Source organism: Oncorhynchus nerka, linkage group LG7, assembly GCF_034236695.1.
Source record: "Oncorhynchus nerka isolate Pitt River linkage group LG7, Oner_Uvic_2.0, whole genome shotgun sequence".
Taxonomy (NCBI): domain Eukaryota; kingdom Metazoa; phylum Chordata; class Actinopteri; order Salmoniformes; family Salmonidae; genus Oncorhynchus; species Oncorhynchus nerka.
Genome location: NC_088402.1, coordinates 63,425,893 through 63,440,168, shown reverse-complemented (window position 1 = coordinate 63,440,168; position 14,276 = coordinate 63,425,893). Strand labels below are relative to the sequence as shown.

Below are 14,276 nucleotides of genomic sequence, written 5' to 3'. Positions count from 1 at the left end.
TGCTGAGCTAACAAACCCCTACAATATGGAATTGAAAAGATGTATCATGTTACCAATGGAATGCTGCAATATGATGCAGAGCACTGATACTGTAATTCCCGAGCCTAAGAAAACAATTGCATCTGCCTGAGCAGGTTAGTGAGCGTAGCTCTCACAGAACGGGTGTGACCTGCCTGGAGAGCAACTGCCTACATACCGAACGTCCCTATGGGACAAGCTATGTGGAAATTGTTTCTCTAGTCGACAGAAAGCAAAAACAAACAGAGGGGAAAAGCTAATGATGTATCAGATCTTGGATGGGATGAGACGTTCCATTTGTGTAACCTGCTGAGTGAGCCTGATTTGTGGAGAAACTTTCCAGCTCTCTTATTGGCCAACACTAGGTAACGCAACAGAAGACAAAACAATGGGAGGGAGTGTGTGACTTTAATAATCTGGCCATCACTTTTTCTTTCCTGTTTATACATCTCTTTATCTCTCTTTCTCTGTCTCCCATGAAATCAAATCAAGTTTTATGTGTCACACGCTTCGTAAACAACAGGTGTAGACTAACAGTGAAATGCTGACTTATGGGTCCAACAATGCAGAGTGAAAGATAAATAAATACACAGTGAATAACAATAACAAGTTAAAATATCATGGCTACAACATTTTCAGACAAGATAGAACTGCCAAAGGGGGCGGTGTTGCAATCTACTGCAAAGATAGCCTGCAGAGTTCTGTCCTACTATCCAGGTCTGTACCCAAACAATTTGAACTTCTACTTTTAAAAATCCACCTCTCTAAAAACAAGTCTCTCACCGTTGCCGCCTGCTATAGACCACCCTCTGCCCCCAGCTGTGCTCTGGACACCATATGTGAACTGATTGCCCCCCATCTATCTTCAGAGCTCGTGCTGCTAGGCGACCTAAACTGGAACATGCTTAACACCCCAGCCATCCTACAATCTAAACTTGATGCCCTCAATCTCACACAAATTATCAATGAACCTACCAGGTACCCCCCCAAAGCCTTAAACACGGGCACCCTCATAGATATCATCCTAACCAACTTCCCCTCTAAATACACCTCTGCTGTCTTCAACCAAGATCTCAGCGATCACTGCCTCATTGCCTGCATCCGTAATGGGTCAGCGGTCAAACGACCTCCACTCATCACTGTAAAACGCTCCCTGAAACACTTCAGCGAGCAGGCCTTTCTAATCGACCTGGCCGGGGTGTCCTGGAAGGATATTGATCTCATCCCGTCAGTAGAGGATGCCTGGATATTTTTTAAAAATGCCTTCCTAACAATCTTAAATAAACATGCCCCATTCAAGAAAATTAGAACCAGGAACAGATATAGCCCTTGGTTCTCCCCAGACCTGACTGCCCTTAACCAACACAAAAACATCCTATGGCGTTCTGCATTAGCATCGAACAGCCCCGTGATATGCAGCTGTTCAGGGAAGCTAGAAACCGTTACACACAGGCAGTTAGAAAAGCCAAGGCTAGCTTTTTCAAGCAGAAATTTGCTTCCTGCAACACTAACTCTAAAAAGTTCTGGGACACTGTAAAGTCCATGGAGAATAAGAACACCTCCTCCCAGCTGCCCACTGCACTGAAGATAGGAAACACTGTCACCACTGATAAATCCACCATAATTGAGAATTTCAATAAGCATTTTTCTACGGCTGGCCATGCTTTCCACCTGGCAACTCCTACCCCGGTCAACAGCACTGCACCCCCAACAGCAACTCGCCCAAGCCTTCCCCATTTCTCCTTCTCCCAAATCCATTCAGCTGAAGTTCTGAAAGAGCTGAAAAATCTGGACCCCTACAAATCAGCCGGGCTAGACAATCTGGACCCTTTCTTTCTAAAATTATCTGCCGAAATTGTTGCCACCCCTATTACTAGCCTGTTCAACCTCTCTTTCGTGTCATCTGAGATTCCCAAAGATTGGAAAGCAGCTGCGGTCATCCCCCTCTTCAAAGGGGGGACACTCTTGACCCAAACTGTTACAGACCTATATCTATCCTACCATGCCTTTCTAAGGTCTTGAAAGCCAAGTCAACAAACAGATTACCGACCATTTCGAATCTCACCATACCTTCTCTGCTATGCAATCTGGTTTCAGAGCTGGTCATGGGTGCACCTCAGCCACGCTCAAGGTCCTAAACGATATCTTAACCGCCATCGATAAGAAACATTACTGTGCAGCCGTATTCATTGATCTGGCCAAGGCTTTCGACTCTGTCAACCACCGCATCCTCATCGGCAGACTCGACAGCCTTGGTTTCTCAAATGATTGCCTCGCCTGGTTCACCAACTACTTCTCTGATAGAGTTCAGTGTGTCAAATCGGAGGCTCTGCTGTCCGGACCTCTGGCAGTCTCTATGGGGGTGCCACAGGGTTCAATTCTTGGACCGACTCTCTTCTCTGTATACATCAATGAGGTCGCTCTTGCTGCTGGTGAGTCTCTGATCCACCTCTACGCAGACGACACCATTCTGTATACTTCCGGCCCTTCTTTGGACACTGTGTTAACAACCCTCCAGGCAAGCTTCAATGCCATACAACTCTCCTTCCGTGGCCTCCAATTGCTCTTAAATACAAGTAAAACTAAATGCATGCTCTTCAACCGATCGCTACCCGCACCTACCCGCCTGTCCAACATCACTACTCTGGACGGCTCTGACTTAGAATACGTGGACAACTACAAATACTTAGGTGTCTGGTTAGACTGTAAACTCTCCTTCCAGACCCATATCAAACATCTCCAATCCAAAGTTAAATCTAGAATTGGCTTCCTATTTCGCAACAAAGCATCCTTCACTCATGCTGCCAAACATACCCTTGTAAAATTGACCATCCTACCAATCCTCGACTTTGGCGATGTCATTTACAAAATAGCCTCCAATACCCTACTCAACAAATTGGATGCAGTCTATCACAGTGCAATCCGTTTTGTCACCAAAGCCCCATATACTACCCACCATTGCGACCTGTACGCTCTCGTTGGCTGGCCCTCGCTTCATACTCGTCGCCAAACCCACTGGCTCCATGTCATCTACAAGACCCTGCTAGGTAAAGTCCCCCTTATCTCAGCTCGCTGGTCACCATAGCATCTCCCACCTGTAGCACACGCTCCAGCAGGTATATCTCTCTAGTCACCCCCAAAACCAATTCTTTCTTTGGCCGCCTCTCCTTCCAGTTCTCTGCTGCCAATGACTGGAACGAACTACAAAAATCTCTTAAATTGGAAACACTTATCTCCCTCACTAGCTTTAAGCACCAACTGTCAGAGCATCTTACAGATTACTGCACCTGTACATAGCCCACCTATAATTTAGCCCAAACAACTACCTCTTTCCCAACTGTATTTAATTTATTTATTTATTTTGCTCCTTTGCACCCCATTATTTTTATTTCTACTTTGCACATTCTTCCATTGCAAAACTACCATTCCAGTGTTTTACTTGCTATATTGTATTTACTTTGCCACCATGGCCTTTTTTGCCTTTACCTCCCTTCTCACCTAATTTGCTCACATTGTATATAGACTTGTTTTTTTTTACTGTATTATTGACTGTATGTTTGTTTTACTCCATGTGTAACTCTGTGTCGTTGTATGTGTCGAACTGCTTTGCTTTATCTTGGCCAGGTCGCAATTGTAAATGAGAACTTGTTCTCAACTTGCTTACCTGGTTAAATAAAGGTGAAATAAATAAATAAATATACCGGGAGTACCAGTACCGGGAAAAACACACACACAAACACACACACACACGTTAGCTTCCCTCTTACGGACGGTACTGAATATTCAAGACCGCAGCTGGAAAGTTTGGCATGTTGGCAGCATTTTTCATTTACGGTTTGATATGAACCTTTATAGACCCTGGCCATTTTTGTACATCAAGCTAATGTCCTTTTGACAAGGCATGCGGTTTTAATCAGAAGATGTGTCTCAAAGACCTGATTGGCACTAAGCACTTTGGCCACATGAAAAACACCCTATTCAACACAGGGGATTAAGCATGCATCCCTGAGGGGCCCCTGTGTTTAGATGTGTTGTTGCTTACCCTTACCACCTGGGGGGCGGCCCGTCAGTTTTGCGCGCACCCTCAAAACCTGAGTCATCTTAAGCATTGTGTTGTGAGACAAAACTGCACATTTTAGAGTGGCCTTTTATTGTCCCCAGCACAAGGTGCACCTGTGTAACGATCATGCCATTTAATCAGCTTCTTGATATGCCACACCTGTCAGGTAGATGGATTTTCATGGCAAAGGAGAGATGCTCACTAACAGGGATGTGAACAAATCTGTGCACAACATTTTTGAGAAATAAGCTTTTTGTGCATATGGAACGTTTCTGGGATCTTTGATTTCAGCTCATGAAACATGGGATCAACACTTCATATGTTGCGTTTATATTTTTGTTCAGTATAGATATTTAGTCCAAATCGTGCACATTGTCTGAGACCATACTCCATCATTAATCAGAAATGTGAGACTCCTGTTCCTACCCCTCAGCGGGTCCAGCTGTGCCACGCAGGGATGTCGTCATGGGAGGGGGCGGAGGGCACACCCACAACACCCTAGATCCCACACCGACCATCAACCCCACGTCCCAAAATTCTTTACTCCTCCATCGCTCTTCCCCCTTTTCTCTCTCTCTCTGTCACTTCTGACAGGCTCGCCCCAAAGCCAACCCCACCCCCAGTGCTGACTCGGAGCACTGCCGTCGTCCGTCCATCCCCCTGACAAATTACTCTATTCTGTGTTGTGTGAGAGCGCAGAGTTGGCGAGAGCTCTCTGCAGCCACCACTGACACTGTCAGAGGGATTCAGCCTAGCTAGCAGGGGTGTTAAGACAGACAGAGACAGAGAGGCAGAGACACCCCCTCCTCTCATCAAGACCAACCCCCCCCTCACAGCAGCAACACCCCCTGTCCCTCATTGTCTGTTCCTCGTCAGGACGCTACCCCCGTCACTCACCTGTCAATGGAAGGTTGTCTTCTCTGGGGATGTGGGAGTCTCTTTATGTTTGGAGAAGCGGCTGGGCTCTGTGAAAACAAGCACAAACAGAGCAGGGGTCATCTCACGGTGAAGGCCAACACAAAAGCAGAAGTCAGAACTAAAGCGCCTCTTTCTTTCCATCCTGTATACCCACCCCTCCTTCCCTCCCTTTCTCCTTCCTCGCCCAGGCTGCCAGTGATTTATTTCACCTACAGCTTGAGTCCCTTCTGCTTTGAAACAAGATGGTGAGAGAAAGAGAGAGAGGGGGATGGAGGGAGAGGCGCATTTACAATTTGCAATCAAAAGACTTCAATGTTCGCCTGTCTCTCTCTGCCCGTCCCTCGCCCCCCTCTCCGTCCCTCGCTTTTGCTCTTTTTCGCTTTTTGTCAGACTCCAGGTCTGAGTGGAATACTGATGTCAGGGTTTGAGAGCTGCAATTGAACAAAAAAAATGACTTTCTGCCCTCTGTTTTTCATGCTGCACTTTGTGCTGCCAATTCCCACTGCTGAAATAAAACTGAGCGGGGGGCTTAGGGGGCGGCGAACACAACCCTGCGACAAATAGCCTACGTTTCTGGACCTTTATAGGGCCTGGCTGCAGAGAGGAGGAGCAGGAGGAGGGAGGGGGGAGCAGGGGGAAGAGGAAGAGAGGCTGGAGGGATGACAAGTTCATTCAGACAACCCGGGAAAAACAGAAACAATTACAGCTCTGAGATGGAGGCTGCAGCGGCTTAGGGAGATCGCACTGCACAGACTTAATGTCACTTAGCTAGAAAGCTAATGACAGTGTGGGAACAGCTACACCCCAGGAAGAGAGAGAGGAAAGAGACAGAGAGAGAAATCTTTCCATCTCCCATCAGAGGGAAATGCCACTCCGTCAATCACCCTGATTAAGTAATACATATTCAACAGCCTTCCAGTCTGCCTGTGAGCTACCTTCCATGTGAGCTACCTGCCCTGTGACCTGACTTCCCTGTGAGCTGCCTTCCCTGTGAACTGCCTGCCTGTGAGCTACCTTCCCTGTGAGCTGCTTTCCCTGTGAACTGCCTGCCTGTGAGCTACCTTCCCTGTGAGCTGCTTTCCCTGTGAACTGCCTGCCTGTGAGCTACCTTCCATGTGAGCTACCTGCCCTGTGACCTGCCTTCCCTGTGAGCTGCTTTCCCTGTGAACTGCCTGCCTGTGAGCTACCTTCCATGTGAGCTACCTGCCCTGTGACCTGCCTTCCCTGTGAGCTGCTTTCCCTGTGAACTGCCTGCCTGTGAGCTACCTTCCATGTGAGCTACCTGCCCTGTGACCTGCCTTCCCTGTGAGCTGCTTTCCCTGTGAACTGCCTGCCTGTGAGCTACCTTCCATGTGAGCTACCTGCCCTGTGACCTGCCTTCCCTGTGAGCTGCTTTCCCTGTGAACTGCCTGCCTGTGAGCTACCTTCCATGTGAGCTACCTGCCCTGTGACCTGCCTTCCCTGTGAGCTGCCTTCCCTGGGAACTGCCTGCCTGTGAGCTACCTTCCATGTGAGCTACCTGCCCTGTGACCTGCCTTCCCTGTGAGCTGCTTTCCCTGGGAACTGCCTGCCTGTGAGCTACCTTCCATGTGAGCTACCTGCCCTGTGACCTGCCTTCCCTGTGAGCTGCTTTCCCTGTGAACTGCCTGCCTGTGAGCCACCTTCCATGTGAGCTACCTGCCCTGTGACCTGCCTTCCCTGTGAGCTGCTTTCCCTGTGAACTGCCTGCCTGTGAGCCACCTTCCATGTGAGCTACCTGCCCTGTGACCTGCCTTCCCTGTGAGCTGCTTTCCCTGGGAACTGCCTGCCTGCGAGCTACCTGCCTGCCTGCCCGCCTGTGAGTTGCCTGCCTGCTAGGACACTGGCTGGGTGCATGAGGAGAGGAGGAGAGCAGCGCAGATGGAGGTTCTGCTGGAAAGTGCTCTGATTACTGATCTGATCTAGGTACACTGTGTGCTGCCTGGCCACTGCCATGGGTTGGGAGGGGAGAAACATTGAGCTGACATTGACAGATATACCACTGTGAGATCACTGTGGTTCACAGTCCCTGATCACTGATCAGCCCTGAACAGGCAGCATCAGGGGAGGAAGACAGTCAAACACCCCCCCTGTTCTCTCTGTGTGAATACACTTGTTTTCTCTCCTTCTCTCGCCCAGCTTTTCTCTCCCTCTTTCTCGCCATTTCTCCATCCTCATCCCTCCCTCTCTCTCTGGCCGATGGGAATCAATGGCCTGAGATGGTTTTGTTTCTTCCCACAGCTTTCCCCCCTCCTTCTGTGACAGCAGTCAGCACTCAACACCTTAACCACAGAGCTACAGTACAGTGGTACCCTCATCCTGCCTGCCAGGGGAGAGAGAAAGGGATGTGGGGGGATGGGAGGGAAAATGACACGCTACAAGACAAGTTACATGGCAGGAACACAACACACAGCAGAGTTCTCCAATAATGGACTGACACTGGTGCTTTCTCTCCCGTCCCGTAGCCTATACACCCCATTCACAGTTACATGCCCGATTCAATAAAGGAGTGAATTCATCTGTATAGCTCAAGGACACTCCCTTCACACCGCCTGTCCTTGAGAACATCATTTGAGAGGAGAGTGCACACACAAAATCATCCAAAACGCACGCACGCACGCACGCACACACACAAACACACACACACACACACACACACACACACACACACACACACACACACACACACACACACACACACACACACACACACACACACACACACACACACACACACACAGCACCGTGGCGTGTACACATACAGGGGGCTCACAAAACCAGACACAGACTCCGTATACACCACCTTGATGGGGGGCCCCTCCCGTCGGGCCCCTCCTACCCCCCCAGGCGAATGATGTGGTCCTCAGTGCGGAGTCCGGGAACAGAATGTGTATTGTGTAGTGTAGGGCTGGGAATTGCCAGGGACTTCACAATACGATACTATCATGATACCTTGGTGCCGATACGATATGTATTGCAATTCTATACTGTAATTCAATTGTGATTTGATGTTCCAAACAGATTGCTCACCAAATGTCTGCCGCAGAGGGACTAGAGAGAGAAAACGACTTTTGATCAGTCATGCAAATGAAAATGCTGGGAAAAAATGTTGTTTCCCCACTTAACTTCTTGGTTACAAGGGGCAGTATTTTCACGTCCGGATGAAATGCATGCCCAAATTCAACTGCCTGCTACTCATCCCCAGAAGATAAGATATGCATATTATTAGTAGATTTGGATAGAAAACACTCTGAAGTTTCTAAAAGTTTTTGAATCATGTCTGTGAGTATAACAGAACTTATTTAGCAGGCGAAACCCTGACGACAAACCATTCAGATCTTTTGAGGTTACTCTCTTTTCAATGGGTTTTCATTGGGAATCTTCTCTGCTTTCTCTCTGCTCACTGAGCAAGAGCAGAGTTCTAGGCTCCATCCCAAATAGCACCCTTTTCCTTATACAGTGCACTACTGTTGACCAGGGCCCTGTCATTACAGGCCCCTCCACCACCAGGCTGATTTATATCTACATTCACATTACATCTGAGGCTCTTTTCATCACTGAGCCCAGCACCGCAGCGAGCTCCTGGGTCACATAACTAAACATGATGACCGATTCATGTCTCCACAGTCCACCCCCCACAATCCCAAAATGAATACAATGTTTATAACAGCGGCTAATTAGTACTGAGGAATAGAGACGAAGTTACAGGCACATATCGGGCTGAAAGTGTGACTTGATCTGCAAATAAAAGAGTAGAAATAGAGATATTTAGCCACAGCTATTTCTCCTAGTGGTCTTCTCCCTTGAGGCCATGTCATTTTTAATGTCACTCAGGCCACCGGTGGACTCGTTCAACTCTACGCTTTCCAGAAGAGCCTCTTTCCTCCAAGTGACAGCGTGTCATGGCGTTAATTGTGCCGTGGGTTTCGGGGATGAGAGCTGACAGGAGTGTCCGTGGTGCTCGTCCGCTGGATACTCTGGCCCGGCACGCACAGAGAGATGTTTCCTCTCACTGTTCACTGGTGGAGCTCCCGCTGCAGGAGGAACTGACTCTGAGACCAGGCCCACATGGTGCTGAATAATTCAGATGCTTTCAGAGGAGGGTAAGATGAGCTGATGGTGCTCCAGTGAGCGGGACCCTTCCGGTCTAGCGCCGTTTAGACTAAACTCACGCAGCGAGACGAGACCCACGGCCCTAACTCAACGGTAGTTGTGTGTCTCCAGGAGAGGTGAGGGAGGGGGCAATGGCTTTCTGTCTGTGTACCGTGCTGTGTCTAATATATAAAAACCATTAGGCCTTGTGTCTGCTTTTCACGTATATTCACATCAACTACAACAGGGAGCCATTTGTTGTGACAAACACAATCAGTATATTGGAAAAATATGGAAATATGTGTCTTGGATTGATAAGACAGTGAAATGCATCTGTTTTAGGGAGCGGGAAAAGCCGCTGAGGGCTCAATTAATGTGCCCCTGTGTTACTTAGCACCCTGCAACCTGCAATTCACACAGACAGCAAACAACAACAGTCAAATCAGCCAGGGGCGATTAAACAGTCTCCATCCAAGGCCATAAAACACAGAGAGAGAGAGAGAGAGAGACAGAGGGTGTGTGTGTGTGTGTGTGTGTATGTGTGTGTGTGTGTGTATGTGTGTGTGTGTGTGTGTGTGTGTGTGTGTGTGTGTGTGTGTGTGTGTGTGTGTGTGTGTGTGTGTGTGTGTGTGTGTGTGTGTGTGTGTGTGTGTGAGAGGAAGGAGGGAGGGAGAGGAAGGGAGAGAGAGAGAGAGAGAGAGAGAGAGAGAGAGGAAGGAGGGAGAGAGCGAGAGAGTGTACATGGGCACTCTCTTACCCTGCGACTCAATTGAGCAAAAACATGCCGGCCGCGATAAACCCAGGCTGTTATAGCAGACATAAATGTACACTAAAACAGCTATGTGCATTAGACCTCGTTGTTGTTGTTGTACACTATTTCCATTCTACAGACACGTCTGTTCTCTACAAAACAGGCCTCCTCCAGGACCCATAAGAGGATTCTCTCTCTCTCTCTTTTTCTCTCTCTCAAACATATAACATGTACTCATACAGATACACATTTGGCTCGTGGTTGGTATAAATATAGGTGGAGAAAAAACCTCTGAAGAGCTTTTATCCTCTGTTCCTCTAAAAACACCCTTCAGAGTAGATAAGAGCCTCACCACGGCTGACAATTACCCTTCCACTGGGGCCAAGGACAGCTCGCCTCGTCAAGAGAGAGAGAGTAGGTTCCCTTTCAGAAACCACAAATGCAATCCAATCGTTATATTTTCCGGTTACTGACCAAGGAGGACAGATGAAAAGATCAACGTCAATTACTGTAATCACCCTCTATCCGCATACTTCTTCATCCCAGATCCACTTGACTAAGTTACATTGTCCAACTCTATGGACTGTGGTTTATTTATGGGCCATTTTGATCGGGAGGAGTTCAGGAAGGTCAAGGGTGGTATTTGAAACAAATAATTGTAAACTGTATTTCATTTGTTCATGTTTTGTGTCTTAAAAACGTACATTGTGGCGATAACATAATACAAATCTATTTTCAAAAGGCCTTTGGAACATCTTGGTATTCATACAATATTATTTTGGAGACCTCGGTTTTTATTGAAATATTCAGCCTTAGTCAAGTCCTGAGTTGCAGTACACATTCATTTAAGAGTCTAGACTACTAATAAATATATTCAAGTTTTATTTAATACAGTAGAAAAAATGTTCCGTAACACCCATTCCAGAATTGCCCACCACAATCACTACCAGCATGAGATGATCCTGATGTGAGAGCGTCTGACTGATCTGGAAAGCAGAGGACTGAAGCCAGAAGTTAGAAGGGAGGGGTGGAGAGGTGAGGGGGGTGAGTGGGTCCAGACTGCCTGGCTGACTCTACCAATATCTTCCAGCCTCCTAAATCGATTCCAGTATAGACGCTGCTACCTTCAGGCGGCACGACTTTAATTCCATCTGTGATACCCCTTCCCCCCGTTCATCCCTCCATCCCCCCGTTCATCCCGCCATCCCCCGTTCACCCCTCCACCCCCCGTTCATCCCCCCACCAATTGATTCCAGAAGCCTTTCTTGCACCCAATTAGGCTGTGCTGTACCGATCCTGGGAACCTCCTTTTAATGACTGCATAGTAGAGTCAATGATAATCTCTCTTTCTCATTCCCTCCATCCTCCTCTGTCTCTCCATCCATCTCTTGACAACAGCTACAGCCGACAGTACTCTAGCATTAATGTGCATTCATTGATCAATCAGCCTGCCTGCCAGTGGTGCTGGGTGATATAATGCAAGGTGGAAAATCACAATAGACTATTGTAGCTGGGGAAAATCCAATTTCAGAGAAGTGTAATCCTACTGACAGACCTTATTTACAAACTGCACACGATTTCCTCAGTTCTCTAAGGCAGTGAGGGGGGAGTGCCTTCCTGCACAAGGGATGGGAAAAATAGTGGAGAAAATAAAGGAGGGAGAAAAGATACACAACTTAGTCCCACTGCCTTCTCAAAAGAGTCATAGCAGTCAGGTACTCATCAGCCAATGTGACTGGAAATCACCCACCCACAGGCTCTGACCCTGGTCCTCTGGGAGCCCTCTCCTTATAGATGTATGTCTGTCAATCAGCTGTGAGTGACAGGAGGAGGTCTGGGGCACGTTTTCACTTTCCTTAATGTCGCTCCCTAGAGACAGACACGCCTGGAGGGGAAACCTGAGGACTTGAGAAACATGCTTAAGAGATGTAAATACCTTGACCTGCATTAAAGGGTTTGTGGCTGAACTGCCCTTTTTTGGGGAATCCTGATTGGTCAGATGAAATACTACTGAGTATGAATGAACTATAAGCCTACAGAGGGTTAGAACTGATTCCTGTCTGTTCTATGTGAAATCAACACACTTTTCACACACTTCGTTATTTGTGAATCTCAGTTTCAAGGGCTGGCTGTGAAACTTGTGTTAAAGTACGAGGCGAGTCAGGGACAGATGGTGTTGGAGTGACAGCGCTGGTCCTTCGTTAGACAGCCAGCAGGACCAGCCTTTGTGCTCCTCATTCCTGTTTTTAATGATGTTAACAAGGCAGCGAGAGGCGGACCATTTGTTTTTGCCTCGCAGGAAGGCAGGCAGTGGGCTGGGCCCCATCTAACAGCACACCACTGGATCCACACACACAGAGCCCTGTCAGGGCCATGTCAGACTGAGACGCTCCAGTTAGTACCTGCTTCCGTAATTACACTAATTAGACTCTCCACACACAACACTGCCTTCCCACCACATACTAATCCCTGTCGATCACAAAGCACCCTTTATGTCAGTCGCTCTCCTCTCTCGCTATTGCTCTCGTTCTCTCTCCCTCCTAGGATCCATCCAACAGTACATTGAATCACTGCGTATACAATGACACAGCACACTCATGGCTGGTGGAAGATATCTGAAACCGTGGCACTGATTTCCTCTACAACAGTTTGGGTTGGGGACAGTGTGTATGTATGAGACCCTAGACCCATCAGCATAGTATGGATGACTGGTGCCTGAGGAAAACCACTTAGAATGTTGTCCACAAACTTCCATACTACACACACCATATTTTTCTCTCTCTTCCCTGTCCCCTCCTCTCTATTTCTCTCTCACACAAATGCATCACACAAACACAACCAGTCAGAGAGTGAGGGTAGAGCCATTACTAAATTGTTTACAGCTAAGGGTCAAGTTTGTTCTGTCAATCATGGCAAGTGCCAATGAGCCCTGGCAGCTAGGAATCATGGGGCACTTGTAAAGAAACATTGCTGGCCTCTCTCTCTCTCTCTCTCTCTCTCTCTCTCTCTCTCTCTCTCTCGACAGGCAGGTCTCTGGATCTCTCATTCCTTGCTGGTGGTGGTGAGCTTAACGTGGATTCCTGTCACTCAGGATTACTGACAACACAAATTGGTGCATTGAAACACTTTCCAGAGAAACCCCATGGTCCTGACACTTCACAGAGAAACCCCAGGGACCTGCTGCATTCAAACACTTTCCAGAGAAACCCCAATGTCCTCAGAACCATTCTGGCAGGGCACAATCCCAATCGATCATTGACCATGGAAGACTACCCAAGCCATTTGTAGGCAAGTAGGCAGGTATTTTCCTGTCATTGTAATCCTTGGGCGGTCCTCCTAGCCATTTTTGTCCAAACAGATTCAAATAAATAAATAATAATACATATTTTGGGGAAATTAATTTCCAGGATGGAAAAACGCTTTCAGGGTAAACTTAAACGGCTAAAACCAGATATAAAGTATGTAGAAAAGATAATGGACCTGTATATTCTTGAATAATATAATCTTTGAGAGCAAAAAATGTCTCAAATAAAAGCTACACAGTAGGGGCGGCAGGGTAGCCTCTTGACTAGTAACCGGAAGGTTGCAAATTCAAACCCCCGAGCTGACAAGGTACAAATCTGTCGTTCTGCCCCTGAACAGGCAGTTAACCCACTGTTCCTAGGCCGTCATTGAAAATAAGAATTTGTTCTTAACTTACTTGCCTAGTTAAATAAAGGTAAAATAAAGAGAGAATTGAAAATTCCCAAAACAATGAATTTAGCAGTATTCATTTTGCTACTTTGTTTGAGCAAAATAACACAGAATTAGCACTGAAAAAATTTCTAGAATTGCAGGAAACTAACTTTAAAACTGGTAAATGTTCTCTCAGGTGCATGGCAAAATGTGAAGAATTGCAGGAAATTTGCTTTAAAAATGCAAAAATGTATCTCGGCTCAATGGAGAAATTTGTAGAATGGGTCCATAAAGATGGCGGCCCCAATGCACTTAGCACAAATGTCTCGTTTGCTAAGTTTGCCATATTGTACATTGCCATTAGGCTACTATTTATTTGTATAGGCATTAGCACAGTATACATGATCCCAAGGCACAAGCAAACCTGTACAGGGACATGGCTGCTCTGACCTGCCTAGGGGATCGGTGTTGACTGAGTCCCAGGCTCTAATCTCAGGCCTCTTCAGGACAGGTCGAACTCCCACTTCCTCCCCCTCTCTTATTGGTCTCTTCAGACAGTCCAACTCCAAACATTGCTGAGGCCCATGCTGAATGATCTGACAAATGTACACCGCCATGATGTATTGGCCCACACTATCCAATCGATGACTGTCTAATTAAAACTAATTTATCATTGTAAGCTGCCGAATCTAAACCCGATTCATATATCAATACACCAAGATAGAGTAGGCAATAACATACGGA

The 14,276-nt window shown here is 47.2% G+C and overlaps 1 protein-coding gene across 3 annotated transcripts in view; it reads right to left on the bottom strand.

The window, feature by feature from the left end:
* LOC115132167 (extracellular sulfatase Sulf-2-like) overlaps positions 1–14,276 on the bottom strand; it is a 189,243-nt gene that overhangs the window by 149,855 nt on the left and 25,112 nt on the right. For all 3 annotated transcript variants that reach the window (XM_065020702.1, XM_029664476.2, XM_029664477.2), the window contains one exon: positions 4,976–5,043. The gene's annotated coding sequence lies outside the window, so the exon portion shown is untranslated. The remainder of the gene's footprint in view (positions 1–4,975; positions 5,044–14,276) is intronic.